The sequence below is a fragment of the Larus michahellis genome, chromosome 3, assembly GCF_964199755.1.
Source record: "Larus michahellis chromosome 3, bLarMic1.1, whole genome shotgun sequence".
Lineage (NCBI taxonomy): Eukaryota > Metazoa > Chordata > Aves > Charadriiformes > Laridae > Larus > Larus michahellis.
The window spans coordinates 8,440,938-8,454,724 of record NC_133898.1 but is presented as its reverse complement, the minus strand read 5'-3'; the positions used below and the strand labels follow the sequence as shown (position 1 = coordinate 8,454,724).

General features: G+C 40.7%; 1 protein-coding gene across 4 annotated transcripts in view; it reads left to right on the top strand.

Annotated features, from left to right (window-relative positions):
• The window catches only part of PLCB1 (phospholipase C beta 1), a 399,913-nt gene that overhangs the window by 13,343 nt on the left and 372,783 nt on the right, over positions 1-13,787 (top strand). The gene's annotated exons all lie outside the window — the stretch shown is intronic.

Genomic DNA, 13,787 nt, shown 5'->3' with positions numbered 1-13,787 from the left:
TAGGAGCTGAATGTGTTCCTCCTTTTTTTGCAGATAATTTTTTCAAGTACTTAGGAAAAAAGTGCTTGTACAGGTTCCCTGTTGAAAATGGTGTTAGAGCTTGGTAGTGCTTGAGCTTTGGTCCTGTGTGAGAGAATATGCCAAAATGACTAAATACGTACTTGTAGTATTCTGGCCACGGAAACCTGGTTTACCAGTTGAGTAGCTGTTTTTCAGGAGTTCCTGTTGCTTTCATGTTTAGATATCAGTGCAAAATTGCTTGAGAAGGTAGCAACCATTAAAGGTGCAGACTGCACAGGCAATTTGCTATTAACATTAAATCATATTTATCTTCCTACGTTTGCTTTTTAGAGGAGATAGAGCACAGTTTTGAGTCACTGTATTTGGAAATCATGTCATGGGGTTATAATAAAAATCTTGTCTTTGCTTGTGCTTGTACAAGGTGGTGGTTAATAGCGGGTTCATCTGTTGACAGTCCAGAATTGTTAAATTACTGCCTAAAGATGCAAAGTGAATTCCCCCAGAAGTTGAAGGCTGTGACTGATTTATACCAACCCCACAGCTGTGCCAGAACACAGTGCAGTCTTCTGTTTTGTTCCTTTCCTTGCATAAACTAATTGTATAAGCTGAAAAATAACGGCGAACTTTGTAATAATAAGTGGAAGCCCAGAGTTAATTGGAGAGTTTATTTCACTTTTTAATATGTTTGGCACTAAGACCTCCTTCAGTTTCCTACTGTTGTCTGTAAAAACAATGTCTTGAAGCAGTTCTGTGAAGAATAGCTATTTATAGAATTGTTGTTCTCATATTCATGAAAAAAATGTATTTATAATGCTCAGAGCATTTTTTAAAAGGTTGGGTATTTGTACAAGAGACGTAAGTGTCAGTTTGATTTTCAAACTTGCAAATCAAGCCTCTGTAAAGGGCAACAAGAGGACTTTTTGCTGGTTAATAATTCATGACGACTAGGTGAAGCTTGTTTCTAAACACCATCCTAGCAGTGTCTATTTGAAGAAAGTCAGTATATTTCTATTGGGGTGCTGATAGTGCAAAGACTGGGAAGGAAATGCCACTTTCTGCTTTTGCAGAGAATGATTGGGTTCATGCTTATTGTGCAATTACAGATATATTAAAAAAGGAGGTTATATAGGAAATTCTCTTCACTTCCTTCCCTTTGTGTAAAGTGATCCTGTGATGACAGTGGAACTATAAGAAGAAATAATGTCAGGACAATACATCCTCTATGTGATTGCTTTCTCTTTTTTTCCCCTAGTTATTATTTTTTAAGCAATTGCTTTTGTCATAACCAGGGCCTGTTATTTTCTGAGTATGGAAGGACAGGCCTTGCTAAACAAAGTGATGAACTGAGAGAAGCCTCCATCCTTGGTCAGACACGTTTTCCTGGGAGCTGACTACAAATGGGTATGGAGACAAGGCAGGAGTCGCAGCCGTCTTTCTATCCTGTTTGCCAGACACTGTGCAAAGCAGCAGATTACTGCCTGGATAATGGTATGGCTTTTAAATTAGGAATCTGGCTCCTTTGGTTGCTGTTGCCTTATCAGTAAAGTTATATAAAAATTACGTGAATCAGTGGGGGGGGGAAAAACTGACCCAAACCACCACTCCCCTTGTGTTAACTTTTTCTTTAGCGTAGAGAACTGGTGGTTGTAGCTCTGCAGCTTTCTCTAACTTCTTGGCTGGTTGAGCTGCTTCTTGCGTTGTTTTCTTGTTCCCTTTTCTGTTTCTTCTCTGTTGCAGAGAAAGGAAAACAATATGTAGTGTCTGGTGTTTAGCGATGTATCTGGACAGTCCTTTAGATTGCTCTTTGTGCAGTCAGCTCCAAGTTCCTGATAAAGATGCGTGTTCAGTGCAGCCCTCCAGCAGTGTCACTGACCCCAGCTTGTAGTTCTCCATGAACCAGCAATCCTCTCAGGGTTGGCAGCCTAATCAGTGAGTCTGGATAGTGCTGGGTCAAAAAGACTGCCAATAAAGTTACTCTTACCAAGAAATTTTATAGATGTGACCCATCTGGACTCTTTGCTTGTCCTCTTTAGCTTTCTGTTAGCAGCAAATTTCATGCTTGCAGGAGCCATATGCTCCTGATAAATCATCTTAGGTCTGTAGTTTCAGATCCATGCCACTTACGTTGTGCCATGTGTGAAAGACTGTAAGGATGGCCATTCTTGAGATATGAGATATTGGTGGCAGCCAGGCTTAGCGGAGACATCCTCTCGGCATTTACTTCAAAGAGCAGGAACAGAACTTGGAAAGAAGGCAAGCTGAAGAGGCAAAGAGCCCCTGGAAGCCTGTTTTGCAGTAGAGCGGCCATCTGACAACTTAAAGCAAGGCAAATAGTAAACTAACTGCTCAGGACTCCTTCAATGCAAACTAAGTATCCATGTGCTTTGCTCGTTTCTTCATGCCTCTGCGTGATTTGACCATTTAATTATGTTTGGGCTGGCTCCGACGTGTCCTGCCAGGTACCCAGGTCCAGCGCAGCTGCTTTTGGACATTCACAAAAGCCGTATTAAGAAGTGGTTGATCAGACTTCTCTCTTTGAATTACTTTATTGGCACATTAAACCATAGCCTAGGATGAAAATGCATACAGGTTCTTCTGGCCATGTGCCATTTCTCTTTGATTTTTATGTGCTAGGTTCAACTTTGCTGCCCATCCTCGTATGGTCATAGCTGCAATGAAGGTCTGTTAAGCAAGTTAATTTAAGCTTTGATCTTACAATTTGGTAATAATGTGGTATGCTGCAGTTTGACACGCTTACTGTGTATTTGCATAGTAAGTACATTTTGCTGTCATCAGTAAAGATAATCCTCCAAAATAAAGTCATACGTAGCATTTTGCTGTCTTCTGCTAACAAGGAAATTTAAAACTTTTTGTTTTAAACAGATGGCAGGACAGCTTTCTGATTTTAATTGTGTTTTTCAGCATGAAATTCTTTTGTTACTGAAGGTTCTGGAATATTTGCTTCATTTGTATGCAGAGTGCTGGCTGATTTCATATTATTACTTGAATGATTCTCAACATGGGTTTTAAAAAAGAAAAATTAATTAATGTGACAAGCTAGCGTCTGTTACATATCTTATTGTTTCTGTAGTGTTTCTTAACTATAGCAAAACCAGACAATATTCATTGCGTTGTCGTATTTTTGTGACCTGACTAAAACATATCTCAATTCCTCACTACTTTTTTTTTTTTTTTTTTTTTTTTAAATAGGAATGCCATTTCTTTCATTTTTTTCTTACTCTGGTCATCAGTGTTGAAGAAAGATAAATCAAAACTCGACCAGGTGAAGAGAAAGTCTACCAGAATAAAAAGGACTGATAATAAAAAGCATTTCTCAGGAGATGAGAAGAGGCTGGAAGCATTTGGTGTGTTTAGCTGAGCTAGCAAAGCACAGCCAGAGAAAGACTGTGATTTCTGTCTATGAATAAATATATCAATGGATGCATAGGCAGAGTAGGAGAAGAAAAATGTATTGTCAGACAGTTTGTGCGTTATTCTTCTTGCATCCGTTAGCTGGAAGTTATGTTACGCAATCAAATGGATGTTAGAAGACACTTAGCCATTGACTCAGTGCAGTTCTGACACTGCTGAAGAAAGGGAGTAAAAGGAGGAAAGCAACTAATTGCTTTTATGGTGTAGCCGTTTAGGTTTTTGAAAGTCTGAGGATGGTATAATATGCTGTTGTCTTCATCTCATTAGCACATACTGATTTTTTTATTCTTTATTTTTAAAGCTAAGTTACCACACTGACATGGCAGCATGCTGAAAGCATAGAGGATGCAGACCCAATCTCATCCACAGCACCATGAAAAGAGATCAGCTAACAGTCTTTGTCATGAAACTAAACATAAATACCCAGTCCTGGGGAGTCAACAGCAATTTCTAATGCCTTCTGCAAAAATGCTGTTGTAAACAGATGACAGTCCCATTTTTCCAAAGGAAGCTTTTGTTGAGAAACTACGGCAAGTGCTGAGGTGATACTTACCCCGTGGGAAGGGATGTGTGGCTGAAGCTTCCCTCCTCTGCTGGGGGCCAATGGAGCAGTAGCACAGCCCAACTGAAAGGTTGAGGAAGGAGTCCCCGCTTCAGAGGTCAGCTTGCATAATTCGTACCTCGAGCTTTTAAGTGTATTTGAGAGAAAGTGGGGTGATGAGAGCACAGTGGTACAGAAGTACCTACAGACAGCTATTTCCCTCAGCTCTGACTTGCTCTGACTGACAGGCTGAGGATATCTAAAGGCAGAGAGACTCGATCTCTACAGCTTTTCAGTAATGACGGTTTTGCAGTTTTCAAGGGAAGGAGTGGGAATAGTTTCTTCTCTTACAGGGATAGGCCTGTTTTTTTATGTGTGAACATCGCTGACGGAACTGGAACTAAAATGCTGTAGCTCAGCCACAGAATAGGAGCTTGCTACAAGAGCCTGTAGCAATGATACTGTACCTTGAGCCGGAGCTTTCTTATTTCATGAGGCTGCATGAGAAGGTTCCTTACGATAAGAGGAAAGGATTTTTCTGACCTGGAAGGTCCTTTTCCCTCTTGCATCCTGAGGTGATTATGAGTTTCTATGGGCCTGAAAACACAATGCAGGCCATGGGGTGAATGTATGAAGTGGAGCCCGAGGGCAGTAGGTAGGATTCTGTAGGATTAAGCTTGGCTTCAGCATGTTTGTAAATTCTGTGGCAATCCCGTTGCCCTCATCCAAATGAAAGATGATGTGGCCTTTTTCCAGCTGCTGGGGATTTTGGCTGTGTTATTTAAGAGAGCTCTCCTGTGTCTGTTTTGAATTGGGGCTTTAAAACAATTGGGTCAATATTTGTACTGCCCTATGGGTCAAAGATGTTTTCATTACAGCTGTATAGGTTTTACAGTACATTTGATAAGCACACAATAAAGGCTGAAGTTAATATATCAATGTTTAAAATATACCTAATAATTTAATGAGAAGAATGTAATATTTAATAGTACTAGGCTTAAAAATACCTGCTCCAAACCCCAACTGTTTGTCTCTAATTTATTCAAGAGCAAGGTTACTCAGTGATGCATCTCACTGCTGAAAACAACCGAGAAGTGCATCATTAAACATGTATTTACACTTCTCTTTCTGGCATGTAAAAGGAAAAAGAAAAAGCTAAATAACTAGACCCTTTGAAGAACTGAGATTGTAAATACCATTAATTGAATGAGAAAAGGTGGTGCATGTCTCTCCCTGTAATGGATAATTTTAACATTTACAATGAAAACCTCACTCTTCTTCCTCATTCTTTTAGGATCTCCAGCATTTCAGCAGTCAACATCTCTTACTGTTAATTCTGTTTGATAATGAATATTGGATACATTGGGCCTCTGTCACACGCTTTGTCATACAAATGGATTTGCCTTTGCTTTAGCTGCGGAATACAGGGTCAGAATGACTTAGATGTATTTGCCACACTGTGATTCTACCAGGCACCGAACAAGGCTTGTATATTTAAGTCTTTATGTAGCAGGGGTTTTTTTGTTTATTAGTAGCAAATTTTGTATCAGATGACTTGTGTTCTCAGTGCTCTAGTACTTGTGGTGCTTCTTCATGGACTTCTGTAAAAACATTATGTATAATCTACATATGCACAGTGTCAAACTGGCATGAATGGAAATAATACCAAAGCTAGGAAAGTTTCTTATCAGGAGGACCCTTTTGATATCAGGTTATAATCGTTTTCCACTGAAGGGGAAGTTAAATTCATCCCATGAATGGCATTCCTCAAGACTTGCTCAATGTGGCACTATTCCTTTATCCATTTACTGCATGAGTGAACTGAGGGGGAAGCGATGGGGGATTGCCTCTGATTTTTGAGGTCGGGGTCACTCAGCGTATTCAGTTGGAAATGTAAGGAGTGAGGCATTTCGGGCTCTTGAAGGTGGAGGAGGTTGTGTGGAGGGGATGCTTTTGGCACAATTATGTGGAGTTGGGTTGGTATCTGTTTTTCAAAACAAGTCAGTCACGTGCTGGAAGAGGTGACACAGAGTCGTTTTCACTGGAAATCTGGATGAGGACTCCCCTGGGACAAGGAGCTGTGGTGATACAAAGTTTTGCTTCTCAATGACCCTGAGAATTAGGAGTGAACCTGAAGCAGCTGGTAAAATAATAGTGGTGGCACAGCAAATAATCTGTGGGTTTTGCCTGGGTTTTGCAGTCTTCTTGATTCGTGAATTTGAGGTGTAATGTTAGGAGCTGCCATAGTGATATTAGAAACTCGAGACCAGGGATGTTGTTGCTGGAATGCAAATGGAATTTTTTGAATAAGAAAATGACCCATAAATATTGACATCCAAAGTTGTGTATCTGTCACATTTTTAATGGGAAATGGAAGAGAATCTCTTCAAGGGTGCAACTGCTGGCTAAGGGACTGTTGTAACCATTGGGCTGAGAAGTGCAGAAATCAGAAGTGAAATCCTAAAGGTGAGTTCTTCCTCCAATGAAGATGCCATTATGCGATATGCAGCGTAAAAGAAAACTTGTCAACAGTAGAGACGCTAACTAATCTGTAACAGTTCTCAGCTTGGAGAACCTGAGGGTAAAAAGTATTCAAAGGTTGAGCTTTTGCCTCTGATAACAGCCCGAAAAGTAATCCTGGAAGCAGTCATCTGCATGCATTTGCTTTCTCTTTAATACAGAAATAACTCCTCACCTGTATCTCTAAAGGCAGTACCTAGGAGTTCAGAAGTAAAAACCAGTATAAGAGCTAACACCCGTACTGATGGGTCCATGCTGGAAACCGTATGCCAGTGCCTTTTTCAGTGAAAAACGCTGCCTCCTTGCTGGCTTATACTACAGAGGTCGTTGTATTTTGAAGTGAGGAAAATTTCTAGCTCAACAGTTAACACAGTAGAGGTGTCAGCCTAGCAACAGTTCATGGTCACCTAAAAGCAGCAGCTCATGGTTTTTTTCACAACCACTTAAAAAGTCAGCATGTGAGCAGAATAAAAGAAGATGGGGAAAGTGGTGGGGGATTGCCACAGAAAGTGAAAATGGGAGGAAATGTTTCATGGAGGTCAACTTCCCATCAGACTGCTGATTTCTTTTTTAAAAGGAAATCTCTCTGCTTTCAAAACATGGAAATTGTTCAAGGCCCATTAGGAAAATGGTACTACATCAAACACAGAAGATCTCTAATAAGCGTTTCCCACTGCTAAATATCTCTCTTATTGCTGTGAGGGAGGCAGAAAGAGAAAATGAGTTTGGGGTTTAATCCACAACATAGGTCCCGTTTATGAAATGAGGAAGCAAAAGAACTTCAAAAAGGGAGGATGACTCTGGAGTCAGCCAAAGTTAGGTGTTGTTGAATTCTCGGCTACTGAGAACAGTCCTAACATATTTATTGGCATGCAGGAATATTATCCTTGCTGTCTAATAGAAAGTGGGTTCTGACTTTCCTATAAAGATGAGATTGTAGGTTGTCTTCTGCTTAGATGAGCTGAGACTTGGTAAGCTTTGGCTGTAAATAGCTGTAAATGTTAAATGTTACCAGAAAATTGTAAACTTGAGTTTTTGTGCAAGAGACCTTTATGATCTGGCTGCTTGAAACTGTTTTGTTGTTACAATTTTCAGCTTAAATATTTCAGTGTAGAAAACTTATGACCAAGTCGACTAGCATACAGTAAAGTGACTTAGAGAGTGTCTGTCAAGCCTTCAAGTGCTATGTGACTTAAATAAGAATTTTCTTACAATTTGCATCTCATCAGGTCATAAACCATTTAATGCTGCAGTATATACTTGGCCTTGACTAATAGCGGTGTATGCTTTTAGGAAACAGCTGGGCGTTGGGAGACCTGGGTACTTGCCTAATCTTGGCCGTGATTTGCCGTAGCTCAGCAATGGGCTGCTCTACCTCCCTGTGCCTCTTTTCCCGGCTACCCTGACTTTGTCTATTCGAGAAGCCCTCTGTAACAGGGACAGCCTGTTACTGCCTAATTAGCACCTGGTACAGCGGGGTTCCAACCCACTGTGGTACCTGGGCTTGGGTGTTAGAGATGTTAATGTCTTCTAGCTGAGAAGGCCTTGCGGTAAACGGAGAGAATGGTGTGTAATAAGCTAGCCTTCAGTCTCTTTTCTCCTCCTTAATTAAAAAAAGTCTCTTGTGTTCCTGCCCGCAGCTTGTACATAGATTTGGTTGAATATGCAGCATCGGCTTTGCTGACTGACCTATTATTAGCACAGTTCAAAAATTGGCTTCTAGGACATCAGCTTTCCTGATCGCTGGGAGGATAACTGATCTCCCAGCGCGCGTGTCCGATTGCCTTCTCTGCTGAAGCTCTGCCAGTTCAGATACTTCTCTCTAACGCTTCATATCCTAGCTGTTTCCCCTCCCCACTATGCTTGCAGGTTGGTTGGTTGGTTTGTTTTAAAAACCCTTTAAGGGATAGTGCACTGAAAATAGTGATCTTTGAATAACGTGTATTCTCTCTCCATAGATAAAAAGTTTCTGAAACACAAGTACTGGCAATAAATGTCACTTTTGAACTTACACTTGTCTTGCTTGCTTTAAGGCTTTTAACCATTAAAATCTTGTCCTTGCTTCCCTCTCCTGCCTTTTCATTGCTCCTACAGTCTTGGTATTTTACAGCAGCTCTACACACTTGTAGTTGGCATCACACAGAGCAGAAATGATAAATCCCTTGGCCTGTATGTACAGTGATAACAATGTACCCCATTGTGCAACACTGCCTGCCTTTTTGATTTGGGGTTAGTGTGGAAGGACAGAAGATACTCTGTAGGATCCCTTCCTAGAGAATCATCTTTCAGTCCCATCTTCTTTGCTTTAACAATGTCAAACCCTCAAAAGGGGTGACTGTCTGAAGAGGCGGTGCCTTCCCCTGCCTGGGTTTTGTGTACGTGGACACATGCATGTGCTGTCAGTAGGCAAACCTCCTTTTTTGCCTTTTCAGAGTTAGGCCCCTTCACTAGACAGAAAATAAGCGTTCATCTTTACTACTTCTTCTGATTAATCCTTCTACATAGGCAAGTTTTCCAGCGTATTATGACATCTTGACATCATTGTTCATCCTTCCCTTATTAACAAAAAAACAATAATAGGTGTATGTTCTCATGTCTGATACCTAGTTCATGATGTTGTAGCTCTACTGATGTGAAGTCCTTCCTTGTGCACTCAGGCTGGGGGGAAGGAGTAGGGACTGTGACATACAAAATTTAGGTTTCTGTCTTTATTCCTGTCCCAGGAAAAGTAACTTCCAGTATCTGAATTTTTAGCTTGGAGGTTGAGCCTGCTTTTAAGACTGGCACATGCCTTTATCCAAGATGCACTCTGCATCATGTGAGAGGAACAAGATGTACTACTGTACAAGAGAACTCTTAGTGGTTGAAGAACGTATTTAAATCCTGAATCTCTGGGGCATGTTAAACACTCGGCTGTCGAATTAGCCCAATAACAATGTTGTCTGTGGGTGTATATATATAACATTGCTATTTCAAGGCTGCAGTTACACATGAAAAGTGAAATTCTACCCCTGTGCCGCATCCTGAAGAGCTTTCATACTGTCTGGAGGCTGGGGATTACCAGAACCTACCCGTGATTTCAGGGCTGGTCACAATGTGCCTGTAGAGCTTTACTGAGCCTTTTCCTACCTATGCAGACACCATTCAGACGATAAAGTCTGCCTCAGAATTGGAGAAGTCGGTGGGTTGTTAGCTGATATAACACAGCTGTGTTACCAGCTGTTTCAAGTCCTGTTTATCGAAGGCTGCCTTGCAGCTGACCTAGGTGAATGCTGTCCTGCTGATCGCGGTATGTTGAATAAACTGTGTAAATTGTAACATATTTACCTGTACAATATGTCTCACTTAAGAGGACTATGGATAATTTGGACAGGTGGTTTACTACCCAGAGAGCTGATTATCTCCGATTGATAAACAGCAGAAAGTGCTGCTTAACAAGAGTAATAATAAAAATATAGATCAGCAGGGTGCAGGTGTCTGGTACTAAGTGATGCTCATTGAAGCCCCTGTTAAAACAGTAATGAAATTCTGAAGGAAGTTTTATTGTCTTTTATTCTAGCTGCTCTGGGTTTACTCAGGACAGTTAGACATAAGGCCTAATTTAATATAAAGTACTATGAAGTGGAACACTAGTGCCCGAAAGTCAGGAATATGCCAAAAAATATGCAGGGAGTGCAATTACAGAAACCTATGTAATTTATCTTAGACACTTTCAACTTTGAGACCAGGAAAAATAAAAAAATATTCTGTAGTTAAGGGAACTTTAAGAACAATACAGTATCTTACAAAAGGTGGCTATATTCTGTAATTTCCCTAAAAAGAAAGAAAGAAATAAAATTGAGGGTTGTTTTCTGGTTTTAGTCCAGATTTGCTTGCTAGATAGTAAGATAAGCACAGGACTATGTTGTTTGTGAAGAACACCCTTCTAAATTAAGGTAAGACTTAGGACTTCCTTGAGCTGTTTTACTCTCCTTGCCATTGAAGTCCATGTGGTGGTGCATCTTAAAGTCATCTGCCAGCCAGTCTTCCATACCCAGATCTTTACTCTGTTACTAGCCCATGCTGGGATGAAAAGTTCCCAAACATGCTTGAAGGGAAGCTGGCATCATGCGTGTTGAGCAGCAGCAGCGCTGCTCCAAGGACAGTCTGAGTCTTGCAGTTGTCATCCCCTTCCTAGCAGTCACAGAGAAAAGCAGAGAACTAGACCGGATCATTAAATATCGTATATGTTTCCCCTGCCCCAGGAAAATATCTGGTTGTTATGATACTTTTTGGGATTTGAAGATAGCTGGAACTTTGTCTTTCAGTTCTTTAGCTCGGGGCTTTTCCGCTGAAGTTGAATTGTCCCTAGGTGTGGATCTACAATGGCTTTTTACTACTATTGCCTCCAAAGCAATGTGATTGGTTATAGTAATGCAATGGTCCATAATTCAGTGAGGTGGCTAATAAGTAACTGGTACCCGGAAGCTATGTAAAAGTCTTTAGCGGTTGTGTTTTAAATAATATGTATGTATCGATGTTTGTATTCAAAGGAACTCAGTAGACAGCGTGCTTTCTGTAGGCGGAAAGTACATCCTCTCTGCAGTATGCGGTTTTGAGTTAAGTTGCCCTATTCATGTAGAATGTTATCACTAAGTGGCATGGTCTAAAATTATCTCAGCTAAATCTCTGGCTTTGCATTGTACCCTTTTGCAGACATACCAGAAGAGAGAAACCTATAGACACTTTTGCCAGTGAAGGTTGCTGGGAAGAGCCTGGGAGAGATGCTGCAGTGGTACTCTTTGAGCATAATGATGTCATATGTACTAGATGGATGAGGTGAAAAGCCTCCCTCATTAGACTTGCATACAGTGTGTTTTAAAATGTGGAAAATCAGTTTGAAAAGTGATACTGCTTTTCTGCTGCCAGAAGTAGGTTTTCAGTGTACTGACTGCAGATGTATCTTGTCACTGACAACTCATACCAGTATCTTTCACATATCAGTGTGTTCCATATCCAGATTTAGGTCCCTCTTTCACATATGTTGAACTTTTAATTAATATTTTTACTGAAATCAAGGAGGGTACACAGGAAGGGGGCATGGGTAAAATAAAGCAAGCTGGAGGTCAGGTCAGCCATTCTGATCTGCAGAACGAAATATGTCTGATGTATTTGCACTCCTGTCTGCAGTGTTCCTACATTTCACTGACAAAAATTGTTCTGGCTTCATAGCCTTTTTGTAAGGTGAGAATTATCTGCCCTTTTGCAGTTACAATGCAGGGGGAAGTATCTTAGTCTCTTCAGAAGTCCTGTTGCAAAGCTGATTGTTGAAACAAGATCTCTTAATTCTTTGAAAACGCCTTTTCTCTTGGTTGAGAGGTAACAAAAGACATTCCGTAACATGGATTGAAACCTTCCCAGCCCCTCACCCCCACCCTGGGATTTCAGGCAGGACTTACCGGGGTTCAGGCTAAAATTGTGTGCTCTCCTTGTTCTTCCTGTTGCCTCCTGATTCATGCAGAACCGATAGGATCTGCATACACAGCTCTGTCTCGATTCATATCTGAGTTTCCTGAGCATGTCCTGTTTTCTCATGCAGAAATTTTGCACGCATAGAAGGACAGCTTTTGTGGTTTCATTTCAGTTTCTGGATGGTCCGCGCAGCTCTGATACATCCATGTCATGTTAAAACAGCTCTTCACAGATTGCTTTCAGAGCGGGTTTAAAATGTGAAGGAGACTTGCATGTGGTTGGACTGGCAATTACAAACATAATTGTGTATGACATGTCTCTTTGTGTCACCTTCTTTAGAGTGCTTAAATGCATGTATAATTTTGTAACTAAAAATGTGAGCCTGGAAATAACAACATAAGGCCCCTACTGTTGAAGAATGCAGGCATTTAGCCACAGCCATCCATCCAAATCCTTTAGATTTATGCTGGTACTTGGTCATGGCCACTGAGCAACTTCTCTGGATTTCTGCCAGGTTGATGGCTAATGGAACAATCTTTTTATGATCTGTTTAGCTAAATGGCTATAATAATGTGGGATATTAGAGTAGCAGATGCTGTTGACCATCCTGCAGTAGATCAAAGTTTGTATATACAGGAACTATGTACTTCCTTTCAGAGTCACGGGTATAATTTGGAGCTTCTCATTTGTTGCTATGATATTATGTTGTCAGCACAATGAGAGACAGAAGTGGTAACTTTAATGAATTAAGTCAAAAGTGCCAGTCTGCAACAGTCTCAGCTTGGAGCCTAAGGAATAGTTCTTTGGTATCAGTAGTAACACAAAAGGGTGCTCTGTAGATGACTTGTGGACATTGTTGGCATCTGAGGACTTCAAAGGCTTGAAATCTGAGTCCAAACTTGCTAAAACAGTCCTGTGTCATAAGACATAGGAGATGTTTGGCTCACGTCGCTGTTGCAATTTTGGGTGGCCTTAGGCTGTAGCTCCTAAAGCACAGATGACCAGCAACCGGAGCTACATTTGCCTTCTGGGATTCTCAGGCTGGAGTCCAGCATTCTGCTTTGATTGCCCAGTGCAGAGTGCGGTGGTGGCTGGCAGCTAGCACCTCCTGCTTCCACAGTGGGTTGGGAGGTGAACAGAAAAAGCAAGAGATGGAAATGAAGCATCCAGCTGGTGACTCCAACTAGACTTTCTTTTGTGAACATTTTCCGAGAGTGAGAACCGGCATACTTCAGTTTTGCTGTTGTATAAAATAAGAGAGTGACTGAGCAATACGAGATCCCTCAGGGTCTAGAAAGACTTACTCTGCCAGATTCAAAAGAGGGACTTGAAGCATGGAGCTTTAACATCTATATCTGAGATTGGTGAAACAGAGCTGTTTTAGCTGTGTATTGATTTTGTACATTTGCATTTAATCTACATGATGATGACACCAACATGAGGATAATCTCTGAATCATGAGAGCATTATAAGTTGACAGTAAATTCCCCAGAGACTAAAAAGATGCCAATTATATGGGTATGACTGAAAGAGTAAGATCCAGGGGAATTAAAAGCACTTCACACATAATCTTAATGGACTGTTTCAGAAATTGTAAAATCTGCTCCATTAGTATAATATCCTAGCATCATTAGATACGTTGTTTAATTGGCTTGGCTTCATGTATGGAATATAGATTGTTGGGTGGTCTTAATGTTCATATATTGATACCATTAATTATACTGTTAATGATTTACAAAACTAGCTTGACAACATGGAACAAGGTTTTTATGAGCTGTAGAGTCATATGCCAAACAAAATAGCATCGTTTCAAGTTGAAGAC